The sequence below is a fragment of the Dreissena polymorpha genome, chromosome 3, assembly GCF_020536995.1.
Source record: "Dreissena polymorpha isolate Duluth1 chromosome 3, UMN_Dpol_1.0, whole genome shotgun sequence".
NCBI classification, from domain to species: Eukaryota; Metazoa; Mollusca; class Bivalvia; order Myida; family Dreissenidae; genus Dreissena; species Dreissena polymorpha.
Genome location: NC_068357.1, coordinates 83,278,886 through 83,297,794, shown reverse-complemented (window position 1 = coordinate 83,297,794; position 18,909 = coordinate 83,278,886). Strand labels below are relative to the sequence as shown.

Genomic DNA, 18,909 nt, shown 5'->3' with positions numbered 1-18,909 from the left:
TTTTATTTGAAATACGTATTTCGATAAATAATTGACATAATACCATTTTGTTGTCTATGAGAATCAGAATTATTTTTAATCTATCACATTATTTGTTAATGATTTATTTTATTGAAAGGTGAGAATATGATATCGGTTGCTTTCATTTAATAATAGTCAAGGTGATCAGTCCTGAAAATGAATTTTAGATGCCCATTTACATTTGTGTTGGTATTTTGTTAAGAATAAATCATTTGTTTACTAACTTTGTGAAAGGTTTCTTTCGAATATTGTACATGTACAGTTTGTATTGCGATTTGAAGTTAAACTTTTCTCTCGTGCATATAAGCATGATTTTGGAAAAGGGGAGCTTTAGCCAGTTTCCAGTATGTATGATTCGCGCTCTTGGATAACCAGTTTTTAAGCAGATGAGTAAACTGTCGTCCCAAAGACAACAATTTCCGAATACAGGGAATTTTCCGTTCGAATAGAAAATATCTTCTTGACAAAAATCCGTTCTAGGCGAAAGTGTCCGCGCTGAATGCGTGTGCGGATTCCATACGCCAATAAGGGACAACACTTTACCTGCATGCTTTAAGATTGGTTTTCCCAGACGGCCGCTGATATTGAAACTTTCAGGACATTATTTGTGATACCCTGTTTGCAACGTTGGCAAATGATCAAGCAGACTTTGTCAAAGTCTTGCTTGATAAGGACTTGAAGGCAAATATCACAGCGTTCCTTAACATATGTACACTTCAGGAATTGTACATCGAAGTAAGTCATCAACTAACTGGGTTTAATGTATTGCTACTAAAGAAATTATATTCACAATTGTGTATACTTTTATTTGTGTGTCTTTCTTTCGGTGTTGTTAACCAAAGGTGCTGGGTCATAATACGGAGAATGATACAATGAAAATGTTTATACAAAATCAGCTGCACTGGAAACCGGAATCAAAACAAACACATGTGCGTATATAAAATCTATTACAGTCTGTAAAAAGTGGCTGATTGAATGATCGATATTTTTAAATAATTAAAAATTAAGTACAACAGCAAACAATACTTTTTTGGAAACGTTTGCCTCCTTGGTATTCGAACCAATGACCTTAAGTAGCAAATCTAGCGCGCTAACATTGAAGCTGACATGTTATCAGAAACTGTATAACCTTTATATTTAGACAAAAGTATACTGCCGTTTCAATCAAGAGCATTCTAAAACTGATAAAGTTGCCAATAGAAGATGGAGTAAAAAAGAAGACAGCCTTATCAGCCAAGAGCGTTCTAAATCGGCATTTGTTGACAATTCAACATTGAGTGAAAACGACGATGACAATTCAACATTGAGTGAAAACGACGAATGTCAGCACAAATTTGATCTGATCTTGAGAGTTGGACGGCTTGTTGGTGCCCAGCTAATCGATGCTGATATGTCCAATCCATACCCTCATCAAAGTACCTTGATAAAAAAATATCTAATGTTGTTCGTACATTTGTCACAAATAGTTAACAAAGAATATGGATGTTTCAGTTTTCGAACTCATGCGCATACTGGTTAAGCTATTTTAAGGTTCTAAATGTATTTAAACATTTCATAAGTTTGTTGAAAAAAATCAGCAATTTTAATAAAGATTCGCAGGTATTATTTTACGTAAAAAAATGGTGCGTTAAATCTGATAATCATAGTTCTGTTCTATTATCACGCAGACAATCAAAGGCCGATTGGTTTTACAGACCTTTTTCTCTTTGCCGTAATATTTAACCGTCAACAGTTGGGGGAGATTCTATGGGAACATTGTCAAGACAAACTAGGTAAGTTGCATTAAACATTGTATTATTGAAAATCTTTCTTCTGTTTTGTAATAAACATTGTGTTCGATAGTTGTTTCAGTGACCGTCTAAATGTGTAAACATTGGATAGCTTTCACAGACAGTGAACACATTACAGGTGCAGCGTTAGTTGCAAGTTCAATTTTGAAAACATTTTATAAAACTGCAAAACGGAACCTGGAATTAGAATTGTCATCGATTCTCAAGGACAATTCAAGGTAACTTTATCGTTTATGTAAGCGGAGTATTATTAAGTACACGTATACAAACGTGCCTATATAATGTGAATTGTAATTTCCCGAGACTTACGATTCGTTAAGCTATATAAGTTTATTATTTTGTGGATGAATTAGTATTGTTTTAAAAGTTTACGGACATATTCCAGTCAATGAGTTGGGTACAGGTGTTTCTGTTACTGTTAACAGTGTGTAAACTGACACCACGTTAACATGTGCATCTATATATTATTGTAGAAATTACGAACAAAAATCAGTGGAGTTACTCACCGAATGTTACAAGCAAGACAAGAAAATGGCACGTAATTTGTTGATAAAAAACCTTGAGGAGCCATTTAATTCACTAACGCCAAAAAACCTAGAGGAGCCATTTCACTCACTAACGCCGTTAGCGTTGGTGGACAAAAGTTTTCTCAAGGTGTTTATGGGGAACGAATGTTGTCAAACGAAACTCAACTTAATTTGGAGAGGACAGATTACAACTCATACATCGTGGTGGAAGGTGAAAAATAAATTGCATGAGTTTACTAATTGTTCATTGATTGATAGTTTAATTTAACAAGTTATCGTCTTTTATTGGCATCGTTTGATAGTGTTGCGCCCATTGTAAGCGTGTTAAATTAAACAAACTTTATTGTCGCTATCAATATGTGTTCAATTCATAATTCCATCCCTAAATAAAAATGTTTGCAACCATAAGAAACTAGTTCCGGACAATGATCTTTAAAACAAATAATTATAAACAATCAATGACTTCTTTGTTTAGATTTTATAAAAAGAATGTCATGTATGTCCACAAAGTGTAACTTGGTGCACCCCTTTTAGCATTTGCTTGTTTACATAATAAATACATGGGTATAAATTTACGTACAAAAACTTAGCAATTGTGTATTGATCGGTTGAAAGGGTTGTCGAACTACCTACAACTTAGCACAGAACTAATCACCGCACAAAAACGTGTGAAAATATATACCAATAATAAAACTTCAGAACTATATCATGAGAGAATTTATTAACAACTGCTAGTATATTATTTAAACCAATAGACCAATAATTTATGCAGGCATTTTATACCCCATAGCATTACAAATCAAATTTAAAATTATAAAGATAACATATATTAAATCTAAATACTATTTAAATACTAAATAAATGTATTGATTAGTTGATTTATTAATTGATTTACTAAATCATATGTTAAATAAATATATATTGACTTTTTTTTGCTTATAAGATGATTTTTTCAGATTCTCCTAGCGCTGTTCATGCCATTTTTCGTATTCGGCATCAATTTCACCACGAATGAACGACCGTTTAAGGCAAAGACATTTTGCGGCAAGAAAAAGGTTATATAACAATAGAATGCGTATATATTTTATTATATCTTATAAAATTTTAAAAACGTGTTAATGAGACAAGTGGATCAACATTTATATGTGTGGATCTAACAATGTTGTGCGATTTAAATAACGATGAAGTAAAATGCTAAAATAAGTTAAAAAGAAGAATTATGTTAACGTAGGGTAATAATTCATTTTAATAAGCAATTGTTCTTATTTGATCAATGTAAAGGGAGATTTTAAAAGTGTGTTCATCACGCAGGAAAACACGGAGGACAAATCGGACGAACAAGCTGAGCCATCTGGCGACACGAAACAAAAAACAAACAAGGTAACAAAACAATAGTATATGCATATATTTATATTATACCAAATAAAAGTGTTAAATGTACACATAGATCCAGATGTATGTGTGTAGCTAATGGTGTAATGGTAAACGAGAAATAATGTACACGATGGATAATGATTCATTTTAGTCAGCATAGGTACGTATTTGAACACATTAAAATGAGATTGTAAGAGTATGTTCATCATGCTGGTTTGCCCATCGGACCCATCGGACGAACTTACAGAGACATGTTGCAGCACGAAACGAAAAAAACAACAAGGTTACATAACAATAGTATTTGCAAATATTATTATTATAACATCGAAGAAGTTAATAAAAGTGTTAAATAAACAAACGGATCAATATTTATGTGGTTGTACATAGCTCATTATGTTATGCCACTAAGATGTCAATTAGGTAAAATGCTTAAATATATTAAAAACGATACATCATGTACCACAACCACCACCACAACAACAAAAACAACAAAAACTTTTATTATTGCAACTACTTCTACACGTATAACTGCTACGACAACTACTATAACTACGACTACTACTACTACATGTAAAAGTTGGGCACTGCTTAATTTTAGTAAGCAATTGTAAATATACATGTGTATATTGTTCTCATACCATATAACAGGTTAATTAACCAAGTCAAGTTAAATCCAGATAAAATAAAGTGCTAACATAGGTTAAAAACGAGGCATAATGTAAAGGTTGGTTAAAGCCCCAGTTAGGTAGAGTAATGATTCATTTTAATGAGCAATAGTACTTATTTGATCAATGTAAAGGGAGATTTTAAATGTGTATTCATCACGCAGGAAAACACGGAGGACAAATCGGACGAACATGCTGAGCCATCTGGCGACACGAAACAAAAAACAAACAAGGTAACAAAACAATAGTATATGCATACATTTATATTATACCAAATAAAAGTGTTAAATATACACATAGATCCAAATATAATAGTGTAGCTAATGGTGTAATGGTAAAAGAGAAATAATGTAAACGTTGGATAATGATTCATTTTAGTCAGCATAGGTACGTATTTGAACACATTAAAATGAGATTTTAAGAGTATGTTCATCACGTAGGTTCGCCCATCGGACCCATCGCATGAACTTACTGAGACATGTTGCAGCACGAAACGAAAAACAAAAAAGGTTACATTACAATAGTATTTGCATATATTTGTATTATAACCATCGAAGAAGTTAATAAAAGTCTTAAATAAACACACGGATCAATATCTATGTGGTTGTAGCTCATTATGGTATGCCACTAAGACGTCTATCACGTAAATTGCTAAAATATATTAAAAACGATACATCGATTTTAGTACGCAATTGTACATGTACAAGTGTATATTGTTATTATACCACAGAACAGGTTAATTTACCATGTAAAATAAACACATAGATCCAGATAAAGTAAAGTGCTTATATATGAAAATACGCTTGTTTATGCCCCATTTAAGTAAGCAATCATACTTATTTTAACACTTTAATGGGCGAATTTTAAAGTATGTTCATCACGCAGGTTAGTCACGAGGACCAATCGGACGAAATTGAATTTCAATACTATTTAAATATTAAGAAGGACTCGTCGCAGGTGCACACCGTGGGAATGCTTCGAAATGAAAAAGATGGAGTGATACAAATATTTGATGCATTGTATTATCTGTACACAGCGCCCTTTTCCGTTTACACGTTCAACATGGTAAGATACGAATGGTTCAGAGGTCGGTGTTGTAGTATTCAAACCACGTATGCATTGTGAAATGTATATATATCAATATCCAAGTTTAGAATGTGTACTGGTTAGCAATACAAATCTTTTCAAATGACATATAATCATGATTGCAGGATATTATTACAAACATTTATTATTCTTTTTATGCCTTTATCTTTTATACTTTTCATACGACTCAATACGTGTTTCAGGTGTCCTATGTGATTTTTATGTTCTACTTCTCTTACTTCATCATCGTGGACCTGGATGAAGAAACTTCCTTTAAGGAGTACACAATCTGGGGCTGGGCCGCCACAATGGCTTTTGAGGAAATGAGACAGGTCTAATAACAAAAAATATAAGAACATTTTACGAACATTTTACAAATTTTATCAGAACTGCTCAACTGCACAGACTAGCTCAGTTGGTTAAGCGTCTGGCATATATTATCAAAATGAACTGGGTTAGTCTAAATGCTAACATGTATTGATAATCTATTTTTTCAGTTGATCACGCATAGAACGCCTGGACCCTTTAGCAAAATCAAAGCTTGGATTGGATCTCACTGGAATAAGTTTGATATGTTGATCAACATTCTTTTTATCACGACTGTTGCTTTAAGATTCACTTTCTCAGGAGATGACTTTCAGTATGTCCGTTTCCTATACAGGTATGTAAAATGTATAATTAAGATCTAATATTAAATATTTAATAAAATCATAATGCGGATTCAATATTACAGGGCTTATATATGCACTAATCGTAAAGAGGTGGCATGTATCAATTTATTTTCGGGTTTGATACGATTAAATTTTTACAAAAAAAAGAAAACTGAAAAGGCCACGAGTCCAGGTTTTCATGCTTGTTTCGCATGTAATTAATGCTCATAGTGAAAACACAAAAAGATTGAACACAGAAAAAAGTATTGTCCAACGTTCTGTTGTTTTAATGCAAAGCTAAATGCACACAAAATAACTTATTTATAAACATTTTTAGTAAAAACTGTTTGCATACTATAAGTAATCAGTGACCCTTAATTGTATCTGATTGTTCCTAAATGCAATTCCAATCTTAATTCAAGGTACATAATACAAACTTTCTGCGAATGACCTCCATCAAATCTAAAATTTAATGAGCTGTAACCATTTGTTAATTTGTGAAAATGTTACCTTGACCTTTACATGACTGGTCATAACTGGAAACCACCTTTGTGCTGTTCACCTATTTGCAAAACCATAGACCCCGGTATTTATTCGACTAGTCCCACGTGTAACCCCAAGCTTGGTCTTTATAGAAGCGCCCTACAAACTAAATTTTAGTTCAATACCTGCATCCAAACTCAAGTTAATGAGCGAAACACGTTTTTCTATTTTGAATGACCGTGACACTGACCTTGGTCAGGCTAGTCCTGAATTAAATACCAAACTAGGTATATGCTAGTTTGCTACCCAAAACTTTATTAAAGATTGGTTAATGCCAACGTGAATGAACGAAAACACCTGTTTAACGACACCCGCTCGCCCGTATAACCATTTGTTAATCCCATATAATATGTTTGTTTCCGAAATAAATTTTTTATTTGCAATGGCAGAATAGCAATAAAATACACAAACCGAATCCATGATTTAATGAAACGGATCATAAATAGCACAACAGCAAAAACGTTAACTAGCATTTTGGTTATGCAAATGTTAGTTGTTTTTGAAATAACAACGTCAATCATCCAGCCGGTTAAACTAAATACAAGACTATTTTAACATAAACAAAATCAAGAAAACCCAATCGAGTTATTCAGCATCTCATCGTGTTTAATTTAAGGCAAGTGGCCAATAAGCTTAACATTTTAAAACTTAAAAAATTAAAAACTAATACGCCGGTATAAGACAATTTGGATACTCGGCATCATTAATTGAACTTGATTTTACAGTATTACCGTGGCTATGTACTATATGCGGTTTCTACAGGCATTTCTTGTTGCCAAAAACGTCGGTCCAAAAGTAATCATGATAAGGAAAATGGTATGTTGTGTAATTTGTATTTTTATTATATGCTTAATTTTACTCAATTTGAAAATGTTACAAATCCAACATACGTGCACAATTATTGTAACAACATATTAGTTTTGCATTATCACTCTGTATGGCGATGGGTTCATCGCCATGAACAAAGGTCCCCTTGCTATATTAAGGCATCTGTTCTGCTGTTGCAGCAGTTGTTCCATTTTGTTCGCATTTGTTTTTCAGATGAAAGACCTGCTTTCATTTTTGGGAATCTTCATGGTCTTCTTTGTCAGCTTTAGCGTTATGTACCAGGCCAATCTGTACCCAAACTCGCCTCCAAGCGCCTCCCTACTAAAAAAGTTAGTTTACAAACCATATTGGCAAATCTTTGGAGAGCTCTTCTTGGACGAAATTTCTGGTACGATTCTTCTAACTCAATTGATTGCGAGAGAATTAAAAGTTGAAAGACTTTTCTGATAAAATTACAAAATAAAACATAAACGTTTTATCTTCACTTTACTGAAAAAATACTTATTTGTTCAAAAAGATCATGATGCCTATAGAAAACGCTTATGAATTAGCGGGCTCTCCACTTTATCCCATTTAAAATTGTGAAATATTTAAAAAGATATCCTTAAAAATGTTAACTGGGTCGCGCTTTATTCTCCCAACACAGATCCGAAAAAGTCACGTGGTATAGGCACCGTGATATCGATAAGTTTATTTTTGCACATGCGGGGTTTAATAATTGATTGTTTCAAACATGGCATAATTTTTGTGGTGAATGATATCTATTTAAATGTATAAAAATCCATACGATAATGTGGACTTCTTCTCCAAACGATATACATTTTTTAGGAGATGAATATGGAGATTGCACCACGAATTCGACCGTTTGGAAATCCGCAGGCGGTAAAGATCGTTGTCCAGAAAACACCCGCCTGGTCATTTATATAGGAGCAATCTATATAATTCTTACTCAGATCGTTCTTTTCAACTTGTTGATAGCCGTGCTAAGGTACATTCTTCAACTTTCATTAGTAGTTTTGCATTCATTGTACCGAATCTTGCATAGCCGTGTCGATAAATGCATTACTGCATTGTAAATTTAAGATAAGATTAACTTGTGGTATTCAGATTAGTCTAACATAATTGTATTTTGAGTCTTCATTCAGTTGCTTGCTTTTAAACTGCCAGGCCATTACCAAACAATATTACTTGCAGCAAAACATACACTGCAGTGCATGAGAAGTCGGACCATATATGGAAGTTCTACTGGTACGGAATTGTGCGTGAATATTACGAGAGACCCGCACTTTGTCCCCCTTTGATAATTTTGGTTCATATTTATCGTACAATACGACATGGGGTGAAACGGTGTCAGGATCGCGTGTCGGACAACGAGTTTCGTAAGTAACAATGCACTTTGTCAAATGTAAACTAAATGGTCATACTCAAATGCACAGATGATGTTGTCATTGAGTACTTGCACAAGATCATTCGGGATTGATGGTATTTGTGCATTGTTAAAGCAAACCTATGTCAAAGGTCAATATGAATTCTACAAATACCATTTCCGTAACATTTTGTGTCTGATGCATACACCTTGGCCCAAATGTTGGCATCATGGACACGAGGTGAAGAAGTATTGAGCAGTATCAAAGTCAATTTCACACTTGGAGTAAAATACTCCAGCAACCATTGGATATCCGCTAAATATTAAATTTGCATTTAGAACGATTTTCGTGAAAATAGGCTCAAATGTTCAGGTCATTGAAGCAGTGAGCTGAAGGCAGTGCCGCCCCCGCAAAGCCAATGTTAACCATGAATGTCATAGCATTGTAGCGTGCCCGACTTTGGACACTACAAAATATGGGAATTAGCAAAGGTAATAATAGGTTTTCGTGTGGCTACCTGGCCAAAGTGATTAGAAACAAATGAAAATGATTGGTGTGTAATTCGTAGAGTAACACTAAATAAAATATAATTAATAACTAAATTATGTCTTAGATGCTTTTGGTGCAAATGGCTGCTGGTTATTTAGTTGGTCTACTACATTGACATGCAACACCGGCACGAGTCTTTTTTTTACAAAAGCGTTCAGGCTACTAGTGTCCCTTTTTGCCAATTAGCTTTTGTTTTAACAGCACAGTTACATGTGAGTAAACACACGATTTAGTGCTGTTGGGAAGCTTGACGCTCCCCGACCAGAGTGAGTTTCAACTTCTTCTTCATTGTTTTTTATCGAGTGCACCGGGATTGTCTCCCATATGGCCATCGCCCCCAGAAAGACGTGTTAGTTGGTTACGGGGGATAGTGCAAGATACAGGAGACACCCCGTTCCAGAGGTGACCCTGGGTCTTTTAGTGCCCGGTGTATAGCACCTAGTACACTGCACCTCGGTTTAACGTCTCATGCGAAGACGAGGTAGTAGGTTAGGTGCAGCGGGGGATCGAACCAGCGATCTCTGGATTGTGAAGCCAGTATGTTACCACTAGACCACGGATCCGCTACTGAGGTTCAACTGCTTGAGTTCTGTCTTATATAGTTTCCCAAAGCATCATGGGAGGAAGGTTCCACGTAATGAATGGGTGTTTCAGGGTAGTTTCTTAAAGCAATATCCAATTAAATGTATTAATTCGCGTGCCATTGCTTTATAAAATATCCAATTGTTAATAAGGATGATATATATAGATAAATAAAGGTATAATAGATGAAAACGATAATGATTTAGGACTAACACCTATTATTGGAATGGACTTTCCCTAGCTTGCCTGTGAATTGTGGACAAAATCTAAGCATATCCGAATGATGATAAAGTTTTAAAGTTCTTCTTGCAAATATTATATGATATGCATATTGTCATAAATGTGCGTTGATTTAATCTATCTACATCAATACTAAAACATCTTTTTGAACACTTGCAAGGGTAGAAAACAACTTACTTTCTGCAACTCCGAATGTTTATTATACGTGGTTGTTTTCAGTTTCGTTTTGTATGGTTAGGTATCAGTAAATAAATCGGCTAAATACAACTAACAAAGGTATTACTCGGCCAGGGCACTACAGCACCAAGCCCATTTTGTCGGATTTATATTGGGCTGCGATGATTCAATATTCAGTTGTTATTTTATGACCATTGCACTCAAACAGCTATATTTACAGGTCTTTTAAAGCATAAATCCGTATAGTTTGAGTACATGCTACTATAAATATTTTACAAATATTACATAAAATGAGTTGCATATTCTTTTGTCTAAGGTGTTTAAATAAAGTTAAGTTAAGATAACTGGTTGATATTAGGTAAAAAAATATCTTTGTGAGGTTAAGTTCTTAATGAACAATAATAAAATACATTGACAGGATTGGATGCCGAAACTCAGTTGCGGTTGGGCAAAAAGGCTTGCGTAGCAGAACAGGCCAGAAAAGCATTGTTGGATTTTGCTGATGCTGCATTTGAGCGGTATATGAAAAATACGGTTAAGGACGGGTATACACAAAAGTGATGCAATACTAAACAATAACATGAAGCATTGATGTACAAGCGGCAAAGATTTACAATAATGTGAAGCAATTATATACAAGGCGTGAAGCAACGATATACAGGAAAGGGAAGCAATTATATTAATTAATTAATTAGTTAAAAGCTTTGAGACTATTCTGTACTATGTCAAAATTAGGTACATAGACATAAAAACACCATGATAAATGAGTGTGTATGATGGTGTAGTTCGTAAGTTAAAGTGTGGATCGCAATGCTATGTAGTTGCATTTGAATTCGAGTATGGTTGCTCATGAAATGCCATGCATGCCATATAATCGACCTCGAGCATTGTAAGGCGATGGCATTTTTTTGTTATTTGTTGGCATTGTTCTGTGGATTTTTCTGTATTGCATAGTAAATTAGTATTTTCTTAAAATAATGTTCCCGTGAATGTCATCAAGCTAACTTCGTAGGTGTATTTTTTTAACTATTCTGATATTTTATTTTTACATGACGCATATTTATTTTATGTATGAATCTGACGTCATTCACTCATTTTTATTAATTAATGGAATCAACTCCATGTTGTTTTGTACATGGTGTTATTTATGCGCGCAATTAAAAGTTCTAAATTAATTGGTGAATACATGGGCGGACATAAAAATCATAATCAAACTAATATTGTGCTTGATAACATTTGTTGTCGAAATTCAAATGGTCAGGGGTAAACAGGCATAATTTCAAATCAATCGTGGTTCGCACTCGTGATTTACCAATGTAATTCCTACTCATGTACTATTGTACGACTGACCATGGGGATTCAACAATAGTAAATATAATTTATTAAATATGCTCATTCTGAAAGTATTCCATAACATTAAATCTTAATTGATTTTAATTATATGTGCTTATGAAGTTTGTATTGGCATTTGATTTAAATGAGTTGTGGTCTGCGTTTGCGACCTCAACATATATCACTTTTTATAAGATATGATCATTGTTAGGCCAAAGAATCACTAAGAAATGTTTTATACAAATTGATAATACACAGATGCTCAATATCAGATACTTTTCTTTGTGTCTAAACAATAGTGTTTGTATTGGATATTCAATAAAACTGATTATTAATTGATTGAAGTAAACCCTTTATACGAACGACTACGTAACTGATCACCAATTATAGTGCCACATAACAAAATTAGTTATTCGACGGCTATACGCAGTGCGAGATGCGAGAGTCCGTTTGAAGACAGCTATTATGACCGAAATATGTCAATCTGTTTGCATTATTGGGTTTTGATTGATGTTTCTGATGTTTCGTTGCATGTAAGTAATTTTGGCATAGCTTATACAAGACACGCATGTCTGTCAAAAATACTAATTAGAACAAAATTCTTCAAACCTTATTTTTGCCGATGGCCTACTGTAAATAAATTTATCGCACTTATAAACGCAAAATCAAAAATTGTGCTGAATAATTTAGCAAAATTCGTTTTCTTTGCAAATAAGACCAGAACACTGCAGAGTGATTAAAAAAAAGATTTATTACAATTGTTAGTATCATTCTAAACATCATTGTGTGTACATGTACTAACTAAGCTCTTGTTAACCATTGTTGTTAATTGTATGTCTTACCCACTGTATATTTGTTCTATATATTGTTTGCTATAAACATTGTATATGTTTTATGCAATAAAGAATATGGTATGGTATGGTATAATTGACCAGTCGCCATCTGCGCGATCGCTCCGCCCACTAAGTTGTGTTTCCATAAAACGCTTATTCCATTACTCCGACAGTCTTTGTTTGTCCATGTGGCCGCAATAAACGAAATCTGATTGATTATTACGTGAGTTTGATTGACAGCTGGCGAGTTGTCAATTAAGAAGGTTAATTTGAGAAGTATGTGTCTAGATATATTTTTAAATGTTTATTAATTCTGAAGTTATTGTAAAAACAAATAATAATTATGTGTTATTGTCAATTATCCAAGAAGAACACAATAACAATTCGTGTTCTCTGTTTGTTAATAGCATGTATATAATTAAATGTACGTACTAAGCATTTTTATTCATATTTATGTCAAACACAAGTATGATTGTTTAATAGCTAAAATATGTTTATTGCGTGATTATAAGCCTGTCATTTTGAGCCGATAGTTAACCCTTTGCATGCTGGGAAATTTGTCGTCTGCTAAAATGTCGTCTGCAGAATTTCTAAAATTAGCATTTTCTTCGATTTTTTTTTCAAAGAATACTATCAGAAAAGCAAACAGTTTGGATCCTGATGAGACGCCACGCTTTGTGGTGTCTCATCTGGATCCAAACTGTTTGCAAAGGCCTTCAAAATTCGGTTCCAGCGCTTAAAGCGTTAAGTTATAACTCACTTATGTAAATATAACGTTATTTTATATCATGAATATTATTTGTCAAGTGTGTATATGTCTGTTAATTTAAAAAAAACTTATTAATTTTATTCATATTTGTTTGATGCGAGATTTGACTATGAATGAATGCGACCTTGTTTTTCTATTTAATTTATTATATGTTTATTTATGTCAACCGTAACGATTTTCTACAATATGTACACTCATAACGATAGCAGTATAACATATTTAAAATATACTTTTAAATTCTATGTTATCATTGTATTTCCCACTACAGTTAAAAAATCTGTATAAGACAACATGAACATAAAATATGCATTTGCCATGATCATAATATATATTATACGCCACATTCGTAAAGGGAATTATCATTATAATAGACAGTTCCGTAAAAGTAATAATAATAAATAAACAGGCAATTAATAAATACGTTTTTTTTTATCGATTTTGATGTTATTCTTGTGTTGTTCTCGCAATTTTTAGCTCACCTGAGCACAATGTGCTCATGGTGAGCTTTTGTGATCGCTTTTTGTCCGTCGTCCGTTGTCCGTTGTGCGGCGTCAAATTTGCCTTGTTAACTCTCTAGAGTCCACATTTATTGTCCAATCTTCATGAAATTTGGTCAGAAGATTGGTTTTAATGATTTCTTAGATGAGTTCGAAAATGGTTACGTTTGCTTGAAAAACATGGCTGCCAAGGGGCGGGGCATTTTTCCTTATATGGCTATATATGGCTATAGTAAAATCTTGTTAACACTTTAGAGGCCACAGTTATTGTCTGATCGTCATAAAACTTGGTCAGAAGATTCATCCCAATAATATCTTGGATAAGTTCGAAAATGATGCCGGTTGGTTGAAAAACATGGCCGCCAGGGGGCGGGGCATTTTTCCTTATATGGCTAGAGTAAAACCTTGTTAACACTTTAGAGGCCACATTTATTTTCCGATCTTCATAAAACTTGGTCAGAAGATTTGTCCCACTGATATCTTGGATGAGTTCAAAAATGGTAACCTTTGCTTGAAAATCATGGCTGCCAAGAATGGGGCATTTCTCCTTATATGGCTATATATGGCTATAGTAAAATCTTGTTAACACTCTAGAGGCCACATTTATTGTCCAATCTTCATGAAACTTGGTCAGAAGATTCATCCCAATAATATCTTGGACGAGTTCGAAAATGATGCCGGTTGGTTGAAAAACATGGCCGCCAGAGGACGGGGCATTTTTCCAAATATGGCTATAGTAAAACCTTGTTAACACTCTAGAAGCCACATTTATTGTCCAATCTTGATGAAATATGGTCAGAAGATTTGTCTTAATGATATCTTGGATGAGTTCGAAAATTGTTACGTTTGCTTTAAAAACATGGCCGCCAAGGGGCGGGGCATTTTTTCTAATATGGCTATAAAAGGCTATAGTAAAATCTTGTTAACATTCTAGAGGCCACATTTGTACTCCGATCTTCATGAAACTCGGTCAGAAGATTCATCCCAGTAATATCTTGGACGAGTTCAAAAATGATGCCGGTTGGTTGAAAAACATGTCCACCACGGGGGTGGGCCTATTTTCCTTATATGGCTATAGTAAAACCTTGTATACACTCTAGAGGTCACATTTATTTTCCGATCATCATGAAACTTGGTCAGAAGATTTGTCCAAATGATATCTTGGATGAGTTCGAAAATGGTTTTGGTTGCTTCAAAAACATGGCCACCAGGGGCGGGGCATTTTTCCCTATATGCCTATATATGGCTATAGTAAAACCTTGTTAACACTCTAGAGGCCACATTTATTGTCCAATCTTCATGACATTTGGTCAGAAGATTGGTCTCAATGATATCATGGATGAGTTCGAAAATAATTATGTTTGCTTGAACAAAATGGCTTCCAAGGGGCGGGGCATTTTTCCTTATATGGCTGTAGTAAAATCTTGTTAACACTCTACAGGCCACATTTACTGCTGAGTCAAAAGTGAAAAAAATGCAAAATGTTTGCATCAAAAAGCATGATTATGTTTCAATGTTAATCCCTGCATATAGTACAAGAAAATATCATTTCTGTTACTGATAAGCAGATTTCTGTGTTTCTGATGTATTGTGTGATTACCTTACTCATATTACTTTAAAGTGTTCTTTTAGACCTGTTTCAACTTTATACTTCATGTGGATCTTGATCTTTATGAACTCTTAAGGTCCATAATTTGACAGTGTGCTGAGCTGGGCACAATTTTTGACGGCGTACCCGTTGACCTCTTGACCTGTATATGTGCAGGACCTTGACCTGTAAAAGCTCAGTGACTGGAGAGCCTACTAACACTACTAAGTCTATTGTATTTCTTTGCAATATATGAACTGTTGTTGTCTTTGTGTTTTGCCTTTATAGATGTATCATTCATATTTGCACAAGAGTGAAATAATAAAACTGTCATTTTTCCTTTAACTATCTGTTTCTTGTTCTTGACCAAGAAGGTGTGAACATTTTTTTTCTATTTGTGTCAAATGTGTGATAAGGAAAGCTGGTGTTTCACGTGGAAGTAAAGAAATTATACATGTGCGTGTGCATCTCAGTGATAATTTCCCATTAAAAAACAATGTTATTAAAAAACTTTTGAGTTAAAATTAATTGGGTTAAATGATTAAAATAATTTTTGTTAGGAGTTGAGTATAGAGGTTTACTGTTTTCTTACATCATGCAACGCATGAATTTGTCAACACTTGAGTAGTTAATTGTAAGGTTACTCAATTGCTTATTATGGAGTCATATTAATATTAATTATTATTAAGTTGTTTTCTTGTAATATTTACGCCTTAATTCCTGTCCACTTGACCATATTGAACATTGATCGTTTCACTCACATAATGAAGTGACACACATACAAAACAGTAACACAGTACATGTTGATAGTATAAAAACACTAATCTTTAATCTATGTGGAAGTTTTACTTAAGACATACAACTTGCAGTTAAGGTTGTTATAAAAGAATTGCATACAAAAATGTCCATTTCAAGGTGAAGTACTGTCATTATTAGGTATATCATTTATACTGTACTAAATTTCAACTATATATTTTTTTTAATTGTCACACATAAATGACATAGCTTAAATATGTGTAGACATTATGAGTAATATTAATCTGTCTAATTTCTGGGTCATGAAACAATCATTCTGAAATAATACTATTATACAGCCTAACACAGCTATTTCAAAAACACAATTTATTCAAATTGATTGATATTCGACCTATTTGAAGTTCCCATTATTTTCCATGTTTATATTTCTGAAATAAACATTGGTAATTTTAATGATACGTTTTGGAGTTCATCCTACTTTTGAACTTAAATTCTAGTCCCAACATTTTCACACATAATGATCAATGTTTATTTTCAAGTAGCACTCGAGTCAAAGCGGTCTATCAAAGGTGTGATGTATTAGTGATCATCTCCCGATCTTGTTTTTGCGCATTCGACAAGAGTCAGGATTTTATTTTTTTATTAGTATCATCATCTAGTGGTCCACTACTTAGTTTGTTTAAATCATGTATCTGGTGTAAAAAATGAAGACTCTCCAGGAGTCACATGATTTATATAGACTCGTATGGCAAACAACCTAAAATCTTCTCTAAAATGAAAAGGCCCAGAGGTGTATGTTTTTGGCAAATTGTAACATCATACTGTTTTCTTCCAACTGAGTTGGTAACTGATTGTGATCCATTGAAAAACATGGCCATCGAGGAGTGACTCCTTGTGAATACATTGGGACAGTGGTCTAGTGTAAGGATGCTTGTCTTGCAATTTAGAAGATCCTTTGTTCCAATCCCGCTCAAACCGCGGAATTTATCTCAGTAAAGAATTAATCCCTCGCTTGCTTCTCTCCACCCAGGTGTATAAAATGGGTACCTGTGTAGGAAATACGCCAATGAGCCATGGCTGCATACTGTGCATACGGACGACTTATATGATCCCAGTGATCCTGGGGTAAATGTGAAAGTAGGCTGAAGATGTTATCAATATCATTCTATAAAACCATGCCTTTATATTTATTTGCCTTTGCCTTCACTCTAGGAGTCACATTTTGTTAATTCTTCATGAAACTAAAACATAATCAAATATCTCCGTAAAGTTCTAAAAAAAAATAGCGAAATTGGAAATATGGAAACATCATATAATCTGCTAAGAAAAGTTGAATTCCCCGAAAATCCAAAGTGCGAAACAGAGAACTATGGCCCTCATGAAGTTTGTGTCATGGGTTGATGATTGCAACACAACAGAAGTTTTATTTTTCAATGAGAGGGCGCTTAGTTCACTCAAGATTTTGGCTTTTTACATAAACAAATATTGATTTCACATTTGAATTATATATCACTAATTTTGTATGAAAAACAATATTAAATGGTTTGAAAATAAACTGTCTGATGTGTCGCGTTCTTCAAACTGCGATGCCTACATCAAACCACTTTACAGTGTGTGAAATTAATATTAATCATCAGGCACTGATGTTCAGGGATTTTCAGGTGTGCACTCACCTGTGAAGTCAAATGTTAATCAAAAGTATATGTCAGAAGTCTTATTACATAAATACATGTATATCCAAGTTGTGACGTCATACTTACGGCGGCAAACAAGTTTTGACATGTCAGTTAATATGTCAGCTCCCTTGATTAACATTTGAAATCTTTTTGATTTCTAATTAGCAGCGTAATAAAACAATCTCGGAAATCCCAAGCTGCTAGTTTTAGGTCCACATGCAGAGATGTTTTGCTAAACATGCAAGATATATGCTGGTTAAGTGATGGGAAAATATGATTTTACATTGATTAAGGGAACATATTGAAGTTATAAAACTGCATTATGAGTCTGAATTCTTGACTTAAATCATTTTGCCGTACTTTTAATAATTTTATAAAGTTTTTCTTGAAAGAGTAAAATGACAGAATATCTGGAACTGGAAGGTACAGATTGCTTTATTGTTGATTGACTTAAGGTCACAATGTATCAAATGTCAAACTGTCATAAATATCACCACAGTTTATTACAATTTAAATCAATTACAATCACAAGGAACGATGGTTGCCACTAATAATAATGTTTTTGCAATAATGGTTTATTGCACCTTTTGATTGTACCACTTGTGAGGTGCAAATATAGGCTTTAGTAATTATGTTATCACCTTATCTAGAAAATGAAAATCAGACAATGTGGGTAATTAACTCATTGATGTTTAAGTGAAAGTTAAGCAACCATGAGGGGTGTCGAAAAGTATGTAAACAAATAAGAAATATGTATTTTCAGGTTTTAGGCAAATATAAATGATTCCAAACCCAAACTTTTAGATCCAACAAATATCCCAGAGTTTACAAATCCAGGAAATTTCATGTCAACATTTGTTTTCCAGCCCACTGAAGAAGAAATTTCTCCCACAGCTGATACCAACCAGCCAACTGTGGTGAAGTTGGCGAAAACAAAACTCAGTGATCTGCCCTTTGTGCAAGATATCAAGGACAGAGCTTCAAACATCTTTGGTGGAGATGCCAACGAACTGTTGAGTCAGGGCAAAAAACTTCTTGGTCCAGATGGTCATGATCTGG

General features: G+C 33.9%; 1 protein-coding gene and 1 long non-coding RNA gene across 38 annotated transcripts in view; one reads left to right on the top strand and one right to left on the bottom strand.

The window, feature by feature from the left end:
* The window catches only part of LOC127875033 (uncharacterized), a 252,157-nt gene extending 236,467 nt beyond the window's left edge, over nt 1–15,690 (bottom strand). Inside the window, exon 1 of the long non-coding RNA XR_008047227.1 lies at nt 15,599–15,690. This is a non-coding gene — a long non-coding RNA (uncharacterized LOC127875033). The remainder of the gene's footprint in view (nt 1–15,598) is intronic.
* Nucleotides 1–18,909, top strand: part of LOC127875025 (uncharacterized) — a 305,966-nt gene that overhangs the window by 256,509 nt on the left and 30,548 nt on the right. The gene's annotated exons all lie outside the window — the stretch shown is intronic.